Here is an 18,875-nt window from a genome sequence, read left to right as displayed (position 1 = left end):
GTGATTTCACCCAAGTGATTGCAACAGAAAACATCATCTCCTTGGCACAGCTTCCAACTGCCCTTCTGCTAGATAACTCCACTGGGTTGCTACCTGGGCTCAGGTGCCATTGCCTTGACAGTAACAAAGATGGCGTAAGGCAAGACGGAGCTGTACCTGCCTTGTGACAGGGGCAGGGCCCCGCTTACAGCTCTGTGATGGGGCTCTCTTCCCTGCCCTGACCCTGTGGCCCTCAGCACACACACACTCGAGGGTGAAGGTGAGCTTTTGGAGCAATAACCAGAGATCTCCTCTGCCCCAAAAAGAGTGGCCTCCTTCTTCAGGAATAACAGGAGTTATTCCTGGTTCAGGAATTATTCCTGGTTCAGGTCTCCTCTCCTCTTGAGGGCTAATTCTGTTCTCCTGCTGATGCAATGCAGTTTGCTTGCCATTTAAAACAGTAATGAGATTAATAAATCAGTTTTTCTCACACACAAATATTAACATGGTTCTCTGCAAACTTCGGCAGGTATCAGTAATTCTATTTAACTTAGATCATATTCTGGAATATTTCTGTATGGCCAAGAGTGTTAGAAGCATTTTATTTCAATAAAAGGTGTGATTCTGCTGAACTCGCAGAATTCGTGACGCTTGACTGGGAGGTACAGGCTTGTAGTTCTTCCTATAGTCACAACGCACGGTGTACCCACAGGAGCTACAGTTCTCTGTGCAGAATTACACCCCTGCTCAGGGAGGGTAGGATGGATAGGGGAAAGGAACAGCATAGTGCAGCCATCATTGTTTTGTCCACTAGTCAAACCTAATTTCTGATACCTGTTACAGTCAATTAAATTTTCATTGTGTTCTTTCTTTTACTAGTCTTAATCTTTAGACAGTGGTAAGAGACTTCTATTTTTTGGAGGAGAGGGGGTACTTTTCTGAATCATAGAATAGTTTAGGTTGGAAAGGACCTTTAAAGGTCATCTAGTCCAACACCCCTGCAGTAAGCAGGCGCATCTTCCACTAGATCAGGTTGCTCAGAGCCTCGTCCAGCCTGACCTTGAATGTTTCCAGGGATGGGGCAACCCGTTCCAGTGTTTCACCACCTTCACTGTAAAAAAATTCTTCCTTATATCCAGCCTAAATCTACCCTCCCTTAGTTTAAAACTATTACCCCTTGTCCTGTCACAACAGGCCCTGCTAAAAAGATTGTCGGCATCTTTCCTATAGGCCCCCCTTCAATTACTGAAAGTCCGCAACAGGGAAAGTCTGATATAGTCCCTGGAGCCTCCTCGGCTCCACTGAGGCCAGAGGTACAAGGTTCTCTCTAGAACATACCCCACTGTTGGCATTCTCTTCTCCTCAGAGCAGGTTTCAGCATGAACTGACTGTTTTGATGGTGACAGTAACACGCTTCTAGTGACTCTTTCTCTCGGGGTCCCCTCTTCTTTCTGTTACTGTCCACTACAGCCAACGTGCCGGTGCCGAGCCAATGAGGCATTTGTCAGAAAATTCCCAAGCATGCTGCAAATGCACTGGTAATCATAATATTGTATGAATCCTTACGCTGCTTTTGACCAGCTGGATCACTGCACAACAGCAGGGTGTGCATTGCCTCAGTTATTATAACAGGACAAACAATCCATAAAATAAACACAGAAGAAGTAGTAAAATCAGTCAAAACAAAATATGCATCTTGGAATAAAGCTATTAAAATATTACTGAGAGGTACTTCAAGGACTGATGTCTGTCAGATATGTATTACTAGATGAAATTATTTAACTAAAGCATTAAATGCTTTCAGTATAAGCAAGTGGAAAAACTCAGTGAAGAGACAAAGCCTTTCAGTTGGGTAAGCAGCATGACAGCTGCTGAAAAAACTGACAAAATATATTTGCATAGAGCAATTCATTTATACTGGATGGTACTGAGATGAGCTCAATTAACAGATGCCTGCAACTGAGGAAATAATATCTGAGATGGCTGGCAAAAGCACAGACTGTTTCGCAAACAGACAATGTTGTGTTAGCAAGGAATTACTTACCCTAATCTCCACATTACAGAGTAGAAATGGATGGCTGAGAGAGACAATATGGATTAAATTTGCTGTAAAATAATATTAATGCTGCCAGTCAATCATGCTAAGAAGACTCCTTGAGATAAACATCCAGGTAATCAGCATGCTCAGGTATAGCGACTTGAAGTTAGCAGAAACTCAAGGTAGATCATGTCTGCAATATCCTTTCGCTTCTAAAAGCACGCTAGGGAAGCATAATGAAAATAATGGAAAAACAAGAGAAGCAATGACTGCCAACAGGGTTATACAGGGGTCACTTACTGTCAGTTACATGAATCTGGAAAGGCTAAAGCGATGCGACAGCTGCTCGTACCTGAAGTATGTCATCTTCCTGGTGAGGAAGGAGAGACTAAGAGACTACTAATATCTGTAAGTTTGCTGTACAAAATTGCTTCTGAGAATTTAAGGTGTCAGTTGAACAAAGATGCAATGCAGAGATAACTGGTTCAGCTTGATGTATCCAGCATGTAACTCTAGGAGCAAGTGACCACCTGCTTAATGTACAAATGCTAGATTCATAAAGTAGGGACAAACAAATGATACGATACCAAAGAGAAAGTGCCTGGGCTGTTGCTTTTCCAAAAGGGACACCAGGTAGCTTTCATGTCAAACTTGCTGTTATTAATGGAATGCAAATTATGAAAGTCAGGAATTGGCTTTTCAAATACAAAATTCGGCCAGTTCAATTTTGCAATGTGGACATTGCGAATAAATTTGAAAATGAGCATGAACTTTTCTTAAAACCAGTAGGAGTGGCTTCAAAATGCTTCAAATGCATGCAGCTAAAATATCTGTGTTATTTTTATGCCACTAATATGCCATAATGTAGATTAATCCAGCAAGAAGAAGATTATGGTATACATCCAACCTTGCAGAATTCTAATATTGTAATAGAACATGCCTGAAATTTTCAATCTGCAAGAAACAGAAAAAAATGTGTAAAGCCTCCGAATCTATCAACCAGACTAGTTATGAGGCAGTTTTAAGAGAGACTGAAAACGTCCAAAGATGTAAACAACAAGAAACAACTAAATGTTTGTCATTCAGTCAGTCTGGCCAGACATCAGGAGCAAAGGACCCCCTGTACATGATGAATTCAAAGAATAAGATCCTCTGCACCAGTAACTCCTTGTAATACCTGGGTCACTGAAAACCTGAGCTCTGAAGAACGAGAGCAGCTCTCAGAAGTGCGAGTGCTCTGAGGAGGCAAAGTTACCGCATGCTGGCCATACACATCACCCAGGTTAGCAGCGACCTGAGAAGGGAGCTTTCCCATTAGCAAAGCAAAAGCTGCCAAATCTGTTTTTCTTTCCGATGTCCAACACATAAGACAAATATGAGAGCAGAAAAACATGAAACCAGTCACAAATTGCATGAGGTGTTGTGTCAAAATGAGGTCTGGACAGATTATTCCATGGTCTCTTTGCAGCCTTGCCTTCAGTAAGAAATGTTTGGGTCTCAGCTGTAAAATTGTTTGTATACTTTCTATTGTAACTATAGATTCCTAATTATTATCAACTATGGAGCCGAGCTGACATTTCCTAATTACATTTTTTTTTCCAGTTAACTGAACAAGTGTGGCAGTGCTGTTTAGATTAGGTTTGTTCTGTTTCACCAGGATATTTTAGAACAATGTGATTATGCATGGTTGCACCTAGCTACTACTATCATGACAAGTACAGAAGTTAAATTATGAAGCAAACGTAAGCTTTGAAGAAATTTTTATTTAATCTGTATTCCCCTGTTTCATCTGCTCATCCATCCAGCACAATCTGCATCATTATTAACCACACCATATTTCTAAAAAAAGAGTATAAAAAGTAAGACATCTGTGTTATAGCATTAATATATTCAAAGGTTTTTACTTTCATCTTCCAGGCATTAACACTATGTAAGTGCAATGTAGGTGCAACTTACAGCATCGATGAGATACCACAAGAAAAACGTACTAAGTGGCAAAAAAGAAGGGAAAAAAGATACAAGCAGACTGAGTATTATGTAAAAAGAGGAGTTTTATTCATAAATAGAGCACTTTCGCCTATTGCTCCTATATACCTTTATTTCTAATTGCTACCACAATCTTTAAGGCACTGAGGCAAGCCTCCAGCAGTGTGCTGAAGGTGTGTTTGTGCTGTTATGCCCTCTGGCTTTGCTGCCAGCCTATTCCCTTAGATCAGAGCCAGAAGGCAGACTGTTTTCGAATACCGATCACCTCACCCGGACCTAATCCTTTGAGTTCTCTTTGGCATCTATTCCTTCTGCCAGTTTCCTCTTCTGTTCCTCTCTTTTCTTCTGAAGTTGACAACAAAGACATCCTCAGGGCCCTCCTTGATGTAAGACCACTCTTGATGTTGTTACAGTGTGGTTTTTTTTTTGTACCCTAAAGTTGTGCTACTTTTATATTCAGCTAGCACAATATTTGCACACCAGAAGATAAAGAAAATGAGAATATGTTACACAGAATGATAGTTTCTTTTTTATTTGTACACCTTGGTCCTTTCAGTGGAAATCTTTTTTCTTTTTCTGTCACTCATCTACATACCTGATCAAGAACCTAAAGGTATCTTTTTACAGGCTGTGCTGCTTATATACCTTAAATTGGCCTGACCTGCCACTTTTAATTTTAAAAAGATGGCTGTATGGGATGTGGATGAATATGGAATTTCTATGAAGCACAAAACTTTTGAACGGTTCCTGTCCTCTGTGATAGTGAGTTTTAAAAGGGAAATCTCCAAAGAGCTAATTAGTAGACAAGTAGAGCTCAGGCTGAACAAAGCTGAAAAGATAGCAGATAACTAAAAGGACCTGGCCATAGCTGACAAAAATCAAAGCACTGACAGAGAGCTGGCAGTAACCTTGGGCTGCTAACTGACAGGGACAATAAAAAAAGCCTCTGAGTGTGGCAGAGAGTGACAGCCACAACCACAGGCTCTCTAAAGACCCTGAAACCTCCACCAAAACGAAGATACAATCTTCTGCCTGGCAGCACCATACACTTTTCCCTCCCATTCCAAATTGGGAAAATTTGAGTTTGTCTAAATAATTCTGATGTATGAATGTGAACTGAGAATAGAAACGCCCAAGACTGATGTGCAAAGTTTAGTCACAAACCTGTGGTCTGAGGGGACACGTCTGCAAAAATGTAAGTTTGATTTGGGGACAGTGAAGGTTTCTTTTGCTGACCCTGACACGTTGCTGGAGCAGCCACATAGCTGCTTGACTCTTACTCTCTGCCAAGCTTCATGAGATAAATATATAGCACAAACTATGAAAGATATTTAGTCACTATATCCTCCCTGAGATATAATATAAAATGGAAAACAAAACTAGCTTTTCTGCGGTTGGTGGGGCAGCGGAGATACTTATTGCTGTATCATGTTCACAGAGGAAAATGTGCTTGATCTGATTCTAGAAGTCACTTAAATTTCACTTAATAAATTGTGGCAATTCTTTATATCTGTATGCCCTCACTGATTGTAAACATTTGCACACTGTGATCAACCACCTGTGAAGCCCCGTTCAGCAAGTAATCCTTCACGAACTAAGATACTGAGGAAACGTATATGTGTAGCAGGTAACATACTGGGCCAGCTACCATGCAAATGAGCTATGCAAAAAGGCCCTGGAGATTGTTTCATAAGACAGTAGAGATGGTAACTGCAAGGAAACTAAGGCTGCAGAATGCAGAGAGCATTAGAGAAGTGGTATCATCATTCCTGAAATCACCATGACAAGAGTTTGGGTGTTGCTTTTGGGCATATTCATGTTAAGAAAAAGATTCGAAAACTTGATTTTCATATCTCAGTGTTCTACCTGGAACCAATTTATCCTGTTTCATATAGTGAAACAGGGACCAACCTTTTTCAGATGTGGCCAGTTTCTTTTATCCTACAAGCTATTGTGAGCTTACTATATGTCAGCAATCCCCATGAAGCCTAGAAAACCGTGACAATTACTTGGGAAATCTCTCTTGTTTTGTGGAAGGGATGGAGATGATTTTAGGTTAAAGAAGTGCTGAAATTTGCTTTATGCTCTTCAGAAAATCTTGACAGCACTCAGTAATCCTTGGTTTACCCAGTCCTAAACCAGTCACTATGCCACACTGTCTTGGACACTTGTGTTGAACTTGATCTTTCAGCTAAATGGTCAGTTCTGAAATGTCATGCGTGTATTTGAAGCATTAGATTAAAAGTCATACCTGCCCAAGACATGCAAGAAAAACTCATATACCCCAGTATCATTATTACAATTTGCATTGAAGCTTAAAAACATTGAAGTCCTGTTTTCAAAATTAACACTGCTGTTTAATAGTTTCCATCTATCTGCAAGCCAGAGCAAATCCAAAATATTATAGAAATTGGCCTGGAGCTTCTAAATCTCATAAAATAGATAACCTTTTGCTTGACTTACACCTGTAATTTAACAGCCTCAAGACTGGGAAGGTCTTTTATTTAGAAATTGTAACTCTGAACTGGAACACACAAAGGCTGCTTAAGAGACCCTCTGTGTGATGGGACAATTACATGCAACAGGGCATCCTGCAGACAGCCCATAGTTTACACTTGCAGAGCCGTGCTCTATATGAGAATCGTGATTAAAAAACTACCATGGGATCTTTTGAATGTTAATATTTTAAAAAATTTCACTCACCCTATTTGCCATCTATTTTCATTCTCCTTTACATATACCAACAGAGCCTTTGGCTATGCTTCATTTCTGCTTCTTCTAAATCACATCCTTCTCTCTCAGTCTTTGGCGTGTCCTGTCCCCCTAAGATTTCTTTTTCTCCTCTTTCATGCTACATGTCTTACAATCTCTTTTTATGCCTTTGAGATCTTCTTCATGGCTCCCATTTTCTTCTCCACAGGTGTTCCTCTTCCCTTGCCTACATACGTTTCCCCTGTACCCCCTGCAGAAGACAAGTTTCCCTTTCCCTCAGAAAGTAACATTACTCTTCCAAGTATGTATTCTTTATTTATTTTATGACGCAACTCGGTAAACACATATGAACCAGAATGACATAAAAGAGCCAGCCAGAATATGACAATTTCAGGCCTTTTCCTGCTTATTCTTCCTCAATGAAATTTACTTTGACCATTTTTCCTCTCCTTTCTTTCTCAAACTGCAGTGTTCTCTATTTTACTGCAACTGCCCGCACTTAAAAAAAGGTTCACAGCTTCATCCTCTGTTCTTACACTGACACAGCTAAATAGGAAAGCTTTTAAAATCTGCTTTTATTGATCTTAGTGGTTTAATTCCTCACTGGCTGGTACAGGTTAACATACTAACACATATGTATACTAAAACCATTGTAAATTGGTTTGGGAAGGTAACATTGTACCTGCATTATACTCAATGCATTCAAAATGAATACAGTTTGTAAAGGTGATAATCATTTCTGGTAGGAATTGAAACAAAATTGGACCAGTTTAACTGAGACTGACATTAATATATCACTGAGTACTGAGTTATATCACATGAATTAGATATTACATATTCAAGAATCATTTGTTATGCTTTTAGTACAATTTTTCCTGACATAAGTGAGATAGAGATAAATAGCCCATCACGAAGATGTCATCTGGTCTCTTCGGGCTATACTGATGATTCCTCCTGAGAAACTCTAGTAGCACTTTACTGTGCAATGACATGTGGAACTGGGCATCGATGTTTTTTGTAGGGGTCTTTTATGATTGGTTCTTCATGTTTTAACATTGATTTTTATGTGTGTGTTTTTATTTTGTGCATGTGTGTTTTGGCAGAAGAATCTCCACTGAGAAAATGTGGAGTCTCCTCAATTTAACTGACATTAAAAGAAATGTCATAAGGAAGAGTCCTACTTTGTTACTACTTCCAATGGAAGGAGAACTGGTGTAGGTAATGAGGCTTTATTTTGAGTATTACTTGGGTATATCTCTACTTTACTTTTCTCAGATCTACCTTGCACAGCCCTTCTGAATGTCAATATTATCACAGTTCCAGTAATTACCTTCAAATTGCTGATACTTCTTAAAAAAAAGTTACAGTTTATTATTTGCACTATCATCTTTTCTTTTATTAGATTGCTTCTATATTTTTACATTATGTTGAATTGTTCAGAATCTTTTCTTTCCAAGGTTTGGGGGAATTTAGTGGCAAATTTAGAAACGCTGCCTTCTTGTTCTGGTTCACGGCAAAAATTTAGAAACGCCAGAATTTTCTCTTGGGCAAACATCCTATCTTTTCATTCACCTGAACATTGACATTAACCTCTGCTCAGGCTTTGCATTCTTTCTCAAGTACAGATTTGTGACTCTGAATCTTGTGGAGTTTCCTCAACACTTGAACACCACTTGTGTTCCGTAAGCGCTTCTGATATGGCAATCAGCAGTTGCTCTTGCAGCATACAGCCTTCCTTTCTCTAAGCAAAGGTAGTACCCATTTAGAAATGTCCAAATGGAGATGTGTATTTCAGACAAATTCTTTTTATTTGTTGTACCATTGGCTGGCACGATACGAGTCTTACTGTTTAGCTGTCTTTTACCTAGGTCTATACAGCAGAAGTGTGTCCTCTCTTGAGCCTCTCTGTGCACACAGAACCCATTGGCACTGATGAATAACTAGATGCGGCTGTGAGCCTGCGAGGACTCGGGCCTCATGGGCCTTATCTTAGTGTTCTGAAACTAGTTCTACATTCCAGTGATGCAAATGAAGGCACTCCTCATACAGCAGCAAGAAGCAAGAGCAGCTACGTGCTTGAAGTATGTTTTCTTTTAATATGCATTCTTTGAATGCTGCCTGAAATGACCAACAGCAGAATGTAAAAATGAAAGCTGAAGCTTCTTCTGCCAACACAATCCCAAATCAACTGTTACAGCAGGACTGAATATTTACTGAGGGAATATAGTCACAAAATTAAATTAATAGGAACACTGCCAACACAGCCTCACAGAGAAAATGTGGAACAATTTAAAAAACTCTTTTCTCCCAGTCATACTACATTGCACATCCTTCTGTAGCATTCTTTCTTTTCACGTACAATAAAGTTACCAGACACTGCATGCATACTTTGGTCCAGTATACAGAGATTTTTTGGAGCCAGGGCTATCTTCAAGCAACAGCAACATCTACAAAGGATTATTTTGTGTATATCTAGTTTGTGAGCACTCTGAAAAATGAACAGAGCATTTTCTTCTCTCTTAATATTACAGTTTTGAAATGGTTTGTGTTGCATTAGTCAAATTGAATTAGTTCAATCTTTTCATTAAAAGGATTTGCTTTCTTCAACTAAAATATTATTTTTAAAAATAAATATTTTATTTAAATGAAAATCAATAAAAGCTATGTCAAAGCTACTGTTGCTAAGTGCATTTTAGAGAGACAACAAACACTCTAATGCTTGCTAAAGTTTTTGATTTTTATTACGAGGAAATGGCTTCTGGTAAATAATACCTGATAGAAAAGATATTTTTGCTGGAAATGTGTGCAAACTAGGATTCAGGTTATTTTTGATGGACAAATACGAATATCAGGCGCCAAGAGTGTTTTCTCCATACATTTATTTGGCAAAGAAAAAGACATTTTCCTTTCAGAGATTCATCTCCACCCTGTAATGCATTCAATCTAAGCTAAATCTGATGTCTCTTCATGTAGTACAGGATGTGCTCGCTTGCTTATTGCAGTGGGATTGCTCACAGAGAAGCCTGCACCTGCTTCCAGATTTTTTCCAAATACACGAGTTTTACGGTTTGAGTTACTGATTTAAGGTCAATTCTTTATTTGTATTGTACTTTGACACTTCAGATGAGATTAAATTCTTGAATTACGAAGTTACTTAGGCAGCAATGAATTGTGCTGAGCAGTGAGAGCTCAGAGTTCAGCTCGCTGCTGACTGAAAAAGCCCAAGATTGTTCCCCCAGAAGCTTCAGGACTGATCTTTTTGAAGAGATTTTGTTGAGCCCATAAACTGCATTTTTGGAGGAGTCTTTTAATTGACAGTGGCTCTATTAGTCTGGTGTATTTTAATACTGTACATGCTTTTAGCCTCATAAGCATATTTTATAAATCAAAAGGGAGATGTGCTATTGTATATAATGCAGTCAAAGAGAATATTAACAGTATTTAAAAGAACTAAATATACAGCATATGGCAAGAAGTATGAAATAAAAATGGAATTACACAGTAACCTCTTCACATTAAAAATGTTTCCCATTCACATGAAAAAGTGTTAATTGCATTGAAGTGTAAACTACAATTAATTATTGATTATCATTCCTGTCTGTTCACTGACTGCAGGAAAATGATTCCTGAAATGGATCTGGCCTAGTGACACTCACATACCTGTGCCTGATGATTTTAAATGACGCTTCTCATCTCAGGTCACAACAGCTTCATGGGGCAGAGCACTGAATGACTACAGGACTATCAGAGCTCTCACTGTGCTGGGCTTGTATCTTTTTGCCTTCCCCAAGGATTCATCAGATGAAAATTGATGTGAGGATAACAATAGCCTAGGCAAAATGATTTTCAAATCATATAATTTACGTCCATCTTACGTCATTTCACTAAAAAGTTTCACTCAATTTCTTAAATATTGTCCCAACACAAGTTTCTAGCATACATTTCATTTCAAATAATAATAATATTAACTAAATAATAATAACTAATAATAATAATAAAAACTAAGATTATAATAGTGATATGTCATTAATCTGCCAGATACTTTTAATAAATAAACTGGTGTTCATTTTCCAGTAATTTTGTTTATATTTACCATAGGCAATGCATCAGCAGTTTAATGGTCAATATTAAAAGCTGGATTATATTTTGAAGATTTAGGGCAAAAACATGCTACTTACAAAGTCTTAAAATTTGTCTGGGAAGACAACCATACCAATGAACCAATAAGGCAAATTTACAGAATTGTAGATATTATCATATGCTGTGATGAATATGGCGACACAGTAATTCCCTAAAATAATGACTTTGCAGTCCGGTTATGTTTTATTTATAGACTTACCATTTGTTTTGAGAAATGACTACCTGTTTCTTATTTTAATTAGTCACAATCTCTAGAATCCAATGAAGGGTACTAGCAGCACTAGACAAGAGAAGCCTCTTCTTACCCACAAACGATCCAACACAAATTGCTTTGCAGACATCAAACACTACTTCTCCAGCTCCGTCCTTCTAACAGATCTACAAATCCATAGCAATAGTTGCAAACAGGCTATGTAAAGCAGAGACACATTGGCACCTGCCACTTCTAAAGCTGTTGTGTTGAAAATCACTCTTCCATCAGTCCCTAAGTATTCCAGAAGTTGTCTGTCCCCCAAAAAATCAACCCCAATACAATCAGACACCTCAAAACGTATGCCATTTAAGAGAGACTTTTAAAGACGTTTAAAACAAGAAGTCTAATATAAAAGTAAGACAAATTGTTCTTTTCCTCCTCATATAATGATGGAGGCATTATTAATTCAATTGCCAAATTTATATCTTTTCAGTTAGTAATTTTGTGTGATATGTGGTTAAAGCCTTCTAGCAAGATCAGGGACTTCAGGCAGTATGAGATGGATTAAATTGTTTTCTTCTGCTTTGGTTTTCCATTGATAAATGGGGATAACAGTGCATTTCATGACAGATGAATGTTGGTGAAAATTTACTGATAAGCTTGATACTCACTGGCTAAAAACATGTGCTTTAAAAACTGTCCCCCTTCTTTGCTAGTGTTCATCATCCTGAGAAATGTGTAAATAACAGATGGTTTCTTGAAAATATGGAGGTGGGAAAGTCTTTTTTTTTGTCTTTTTGATAGAGTTTTAGAAAAATGTAAACTGGGGGGCAGGGGAGATTCTAAGCTGTAAATAAGACTTTTGAAAACAATAGTTATTCAAGAGTGAATGGTAAATGTAATCGTTTAAAGGAAAACTGAGGCCAGCTGTTTTCCTAAAATTAATCTGTGCTCTTTCGTAAGAACTACACATTGGATTGCACAGTTTACACTAACCTACCTGAATTCAGATTAGGTTAGCTGTAAGAGAAGGTTTCAATTACCAGAAGATTGTTGCAATTAAACCTGCAATAAGTAAGCAATTTTTAAAGACAGTAAATGGTCCCTGGTACTGCTGCAAGCGACCCCTGCTAGGGAAACAAAGGATCTATGCTCCTTGCAATTCTTTTCTGAGAAATCATTTACTCTTCATCAACAGTGAAAATAAATACTACCTCCCACACTCAGGTATACTGAGTATCAGGCAATTGTATCTCAGAGACAGCAGACAGAAACACTGATGGAAAGTTTTGAAGATATATTTTAAAGACTCACTTAAGTGTGGATAAAAATAAAGTTGCACAATTAATCAAGTATTACTCTGATCTAAATAATACTGTTGATGCAACTAAAGATAATTTGGGACACAGCTAAAGTGACTCTTGGGGCTGCTTCATTAGCAATAAATGAACGAAAGGAGGGAAAACAGAAGAGGCCATTGGAAGAACATCAATTCAGTAAAATGGACATGAATCTAACGGAGATGTCAGAGTTCCAGAGTTATTTTCAGAAAGGAAGGCTGTTAAAACTGTTTTCACCAATAAAATCAGACAACGTACCCTCTTGTAAACCAGACAGATTACTTGCACATGTACCAAGAATGCACTGAGACAAGGAACTCACTGGAACAGGATAAGGGGAGGTGGATGTTTCTTGTGTTGGATACTGCAAAGATGCTTGTTTGTTATTCATAAACAATTATTTTCAACATAGTTACTTGAAATTGCCAAGCCTAGATTTCTCAAGCACAACAGGACCAGGTATACCATTACAGGAGAAGGAAGAAAAAAGATAAAAATAAGCAGATTAAATTAATGGTTCCATTCACATGGACTTACATGTTCTGTCTGAGCCTGGTGGCCTCATTCATCCAGTGAAAGGTGTTACCTAGATTTCGTAAATACCTTGGGATTCAGGCATAATTGATTCAATTAACAGTAATAACATCTATTTGTCTAAAGTGTTCTTATATATTTACAAATAAAATGAAAGTTATTGTCCAAGTCGTACAGATGAGGAAGCTGAGAAACTGAATGCTATGTGATTCAAAGAAGCTTGTCCTGCAAGTTAGTGACAGAGTCCATCAGAGTCAGGAATGGAACCAAACCTGATGCTACTGCCCTTGGGTCATGCTGACTCCCCTTATGCAAGGACTGCGTATATGAGAGAAGACAAATACCACTTTTTTTTTTTTTTTATGTATGGAATTAGTTGCTTAATAGAAATACCAGTTTATGTTTTGGATATATAGAACGAAAATAAGCAAAAGGCTTCACTGACTCAAGTGGGTCAAGATCAAGCCATATAATAATAACTAACATATATATCATCAGAACAAACTATCTGGAACCTCAAATCACACAAATTTGCTATGACGAAAGATATATCAGATCATCCCTTGCTTCCTGTCTCCTTACGACACTTTACTACAAAAGAGGTTCCTTTTCTTATTTTTGTTAGCAGGTCCAAAGGTTTTGTCTTCTCTTCCTCAACGCCTTCACTTCTCACCTTTCATCTCTAGTTTATCTTGAGCCTCCCATCTGCGCCATCATACACTTCTCCCTGCACCAGGTTCACAGTCCTGAGGCTCCACAGGACTCTCCCTCTTTCCCTACCCAAAATACTGAAACACATAGCACAGTGGTACAAAAGAGGCATTGCTGGGAAGGTGGATGGGAAGTGTAGAGCTTAATCCAGCTTCCAGCACTGTCTCCCCATTCTCCCGTGCCACAACATCAACCCACAGCTCTACTTCTGTATGCATGGAGGTTTGGAGAGGCAGTCACAATGCCACAAGGGATGCCATGGCTGCTGATTCTCCGTTCCTCACTCTTAAACGGTCTTATGTGACAGAATTAAGAAAGACTTATATAGAACAGATTACACTCTGTTGTTCACTTCTCAAACACACTAGTAAGACAAGAAAATGTAAGTATTAGTCACAAAATGTATCTGCAAGTGTTGTTTTGCTAAAAATACGAATGTTCCATGTACTTTTCCAGTCCCTTCTCTATAATTATTCCATTCATGTCCAGTAATGCACATCTCAGATCTGATTAAATAAATTTTGGAATTGTAAAGCAGAAAAGATACACTCATGTATAGGATTAAAGGCCCCACTGAAGTCAGCAGCTGTTACACGCACAGTGCTAAGCCTGCATGCTAAACAGAACAGCCCATCTGAAAACAACATGGGCAGCCCAATGCATTTAGAGCACTTACATACTCGCAGGGTTTGAATGTACTGAGCTGCTGTTTTATTAACAATACTTTCTACTCGAAGATTTATACATACACCTTTCCAGAAAATGCTCTTACAAATTTAGCTTATATATTGTATGTATCTTGTATTAACTTTCTTTGCTAACTTCACTGACCTTCACAATAACAGACTACCTCATACTGTAGCAAAACCATTTCGTATCTCTTTTTTAATTTACTGCTGCTATTACTCCAAATAATTAACTTCTACTCCCTTATTCCTATCAATTAACCAATAGAAAGCAGGATATAAGAACTATAAAATAATACTGAAATAAGATATATTATTTAAGCAATGAAGCTTGGGGCTGGAGCTAGAATTTGGGTCAAGTAAGGACTGAGATTTTAGTCTACAGAGAAGGCTAACTGCAAGTTTAGACCCAGCACAAAAACTTGGCATAGTGTGGTTCACATGACTTCCCAGGGAAAGATGCAACAATCCATTTTTGTTTATGGAGATGTATTTTATGGAATTAATCCACATGCAAAGAATCGACAGGAACTGGAATATTGTTTTTCCTCTCTTTGGTTTATACATTTGATTTGTAAATGCAGAAAGGGACATTACATTCAGAATTTTAAATGAAACAATTTTCCTAATCTCTTGTCCAAATTTATCAGTCAAGCGTCATCTGCTAAGATCCTTAAATCTGTTAAGAAGGAAAGAAAGCAACTCTTCCTCATCCTTTTTTTTTCATTCTGGAGGGCAGATGTCTAGAATTCCAGGCTGTTTCTTCAGAAGGGATTATTTCTAGTGATTGTAGTCAGTATTTCCCTTACACACCTTTATTTAGTCTTTTTATTTAAATTAAAATCCCCATCTCCAGAGCTGAATATCACAGAAGTGTCATAAAGTCTGTAGGATGAAGCAGCCTTGCTGCACTTGGAACTAAGAAAACCCAAGAGTATGTCACTTGTCCTACAAGCTGGGGTGCAATTTGCAGCATTTCATCCCTCTGTTCAGTTGCGCACCTTGCTGGGACAGCGGATCAGGTTCTGTGACTGTTGCTCACCCGCCTAGTATCCCAGACTAGCATATTGTCTTAAAAGACTGATGTGAAAATGTTTATGCTAAGATGTTGACCTGTGAACTGATGCCCACCAAACTGTTCTATTCGGCTACCCATTTGCTGAAGTACTAAACCAAGAGCAGAAAGCTAAAAGAACAAGAACGTCTAATTTGCCATAGGTTATCCGTTAGAGCCCCTCCAAGAATATTGGTGGTGTCTGCATGACCTAAAAGTTCTCAGGGAGGGGCTGATTATGACAGTCATGTCTCTACTGGCAAAAAAAATTATTTTACCAATAAGAAATGGAAGATCGTGGCAGGTGGAGTGATAATGCTTAGACCTTCTGTTTTCAGACAGATTTCTGATTCTGAACATCTACCAAAAAAGACAATGCTAACAATACTGGATAATGCCTGCTGATTTACATGGAAGTGACACTAGAAGAACTTACTGGGAAGGACAAATAAAACACCAGCTGGATGACACCAAAATAGAATAGAAAGATTAATTTCAGGCTAGTGAATGAGAATGATGTCTGGAGAAGGTTTAATCAAGAATTAAGGGACGTCTATGAAAAATGATGATACTTTACTACAATGATGGAAACAGCTCAGCAATGTCTGGGATAGCTGTCATTTCCTCTCTTCTGCCCACATGAGCTAGAAGATGGAGGAATTATGCTAAACAAGAACTAAGAATTCCTTGTGTTGAGTTACTAGTTGACTTACTAGTAAAAGGAAACATATTTTCTGACAGAAGAAAGTGGGAACAAGTTGTGAGATCTGCCAAGGTCTTGTCAGAGTATTCAGGGACAAAGACCAGTACAGCAGAAATAAGAGGCCTATATACTGTATATTTACTGCAATACATTGCTCTTCATAGTAATCTTGTTCTTAAAACACAGTATCTGTAAATTGGGGAACACGCTGCCTGAAGGTTTCACAGTTGTCTTCACACACCTCTCATGTTCTATTCACAAACAAGGTAAGGGAACTTTAAAGGGAAACGTAGCACATGCAAAAACTTCTATACACGTTAATGCATGTTTTGCCTATCTTTTGCCTTGACTACTTGCCTAATTTGCAGCCTCTTGAGATAGGAATTATTTCCTTTCCTACCGAAAGCATTTATGTACCAAATAATTTTGACAATCATTCTTGTCCTGCAGATTGCCTGCAGGCAGTTTGTTAGAATATTTTACTGTTTTTCTATGGATGTTGAGTGAGATTCTATGCTTACTATTTCTTCAGTGGCTGGGAATAATTTGTAGCCAAGTTTCTGGTGCAAAAGCTAATATTTCGGAGTCTGCTACCTCTGAGAAAGTTCCTACCAGAACACCCATGGAACTGAATTCCTTAGCTGAAGCGGGTGGGGCAACCAGTTGGAACACTCAGATTTTGGTTTTTTGCAAGCATAAATGTCTTTTCAAAGTTGCTTACACTTATTTCTCTAACTAACTGGATAATGCCTTCCAGTGTAATTGGAAGAAAATTAACATGCCATCTGAACATGTTCCTCCGAGAGATTAGATTCATCATGGAATGCAGCATTTCAAGGAGCCTATATCTACTGGAACACTGCGATTTCACTTCACTACCTCCGAAGTCTTACTTGAGTATAACCCAACGCACAGTCGTCAGCAATCTCAGACCAGTCAAAATACTCCCACGTAATTGTTGATCATAAATGACCAGTTAAAGAACACTTATATTTAACAAGTTTGTGTGATTATCACATGAAAAATGTGCTGAGGACAAAGAACTAGGAAATTCAGCAACACACTGGACAAAAATGGAAATTCCTCTAAGATTTTCACTATTTTCAAAAGTAACTAGGCTACTCAAATGCAGAGATGCAATTATTCACTTGCAGTCCACAAAATTACATAAAATGATCCTTTTTCACTCTCCATTTGGATGACAGGATAGTGCAGAAGAAACAAGAATGTTTGCCTGATGGGCTTTATGTTGTTGTTCACACGTATCCGGAAATAATGCAATGAGTCCCTGAAACTTTCATCAAACAGAGACCTAAACTACAAAAAAATTCACCTGGCAACCAGAAGTTTTCAGAAAGTTATGAGCTGCTGAAAATAGGGGTAGAATTGAAAACGTCACAAAACCTGAACAGTAGTAGTCATTTTCTCTCCTACTGTAATATGTTACAGTATAATTTATTCATGTTCCAAAGTACACTAGTTAAAAGTAATGAATTCTTAGTGCTGGAAGAGTTAACTCAAATCCTGTAAAAGTCAATACACTTTCTCATGTGTAATATTAAGGTGGGGGGGTTGCCTCAATTAACTGTTTTCCAGTTGTACTAAATGAGCAACATTCCATTTTTGTTGGAAATATAAAGTGCTTGTCAAAATGCCATTTCCTACTGAATTTCAGTTTCCTGCCCTGGGAAAACAATCCCTAGTAGCTTCTTCCCCCCACCACCATTGACTAGCTCCCTTCACGTTTTTCCTGCTTTTTGGAGTAATTATTGCAATTCCTAAGCATAAAAATGCTTGCTTGCAAAGTATATTGTTTTAAATTAATTCTTCAGACAGGAATGCTATTCAGAAATTAAAATGTACCGTTTTCTAGCTATTGTGCTATAGTGCCTCCCCCTGCTTTTTTTGTGATCACCTCCACTTTTCATACTGCAATGAGTTCCTTTTGTTGTTCATTTCACAGAATTCTATGGCTTGGTTTTTTGCTTGTTTTTTTTTTTTTACACAGAAATTAGATTTTTTCACCCGTACAAAATTCTGTATACACAGGATCAGGGCAGGGTATGTATTTAATTACACAGTGTGTCTTTTCCTTGAAATGTTAATTGGTAAAGACAAAGTTTATTTTCACAAAAAAAGAAGTGAAGTCCCGAATGTATTTAAATCGATTCAAGTTAATAGGCAGCACTCACTGCAAAGTTTGTTTTTATAGTATCTTTTTTTTTCTTGAAACCATCAGAAATATCCATTTTACAGTAAAGATTGCAGTCTGTTCTAAGCAGGCCAGGACTTCCAAAGCATTATTTAAATGCCTCAGCTGAATACCAGCATTCTTTCATCCAATTTCACACACTGAAGTACCAAAAGGGTAAATAACTTGCAATATCATTTTGACTGACTTGACTTTGAAAAAGGCACAAGCTACATAAACAACTGAGCAGTTTTTAGGTGCTTAACTGGATCTCTAAATGATCTCATATACTAGTTTGCTAATGCTGGTAATAATTATAAACACCTCAGTTCAACATATTAATGAGTTATAGCCAATAGAAAAGGACAAAATCTATAACTTTTCCACAAACTTAGTTAAATGTCAAGGTTTTTAAAGGCCTAGTTAGCAAGTATATTAGATGAGATATGTCAGTTTCCCAATTTACGACTCTGACTTGTCTCTTGTGATTCCTTATAGCCTCTAGCCATTCTCCTCTTACCTGAGGCATTCTCTGGCAAAAACCTGATGCTTCCAGTCATTCTGCATTCTTGTGTTCCTTCAAAAATAATTGGACAGGCACCTCTCCA

The sequence above is a fragment of the Opisthocomus hoazin genome, chromosome 5 (assembly GCF_030867145.1).
Source record: "Opisthocomus hoazin isolate bOpiHoa1 chromosome 5, bOpiHoa1.hap1, whole genome shotgun sequence".
NCBI lineage: Eukaryota > Metazoa > Chordata > Aves > Opisthocomiformes > Opisthocomidae > Opisthocomus > Opisthocomus hoazin.
This window is presented reverse-complemented; position numbering follows the sequence as displayed.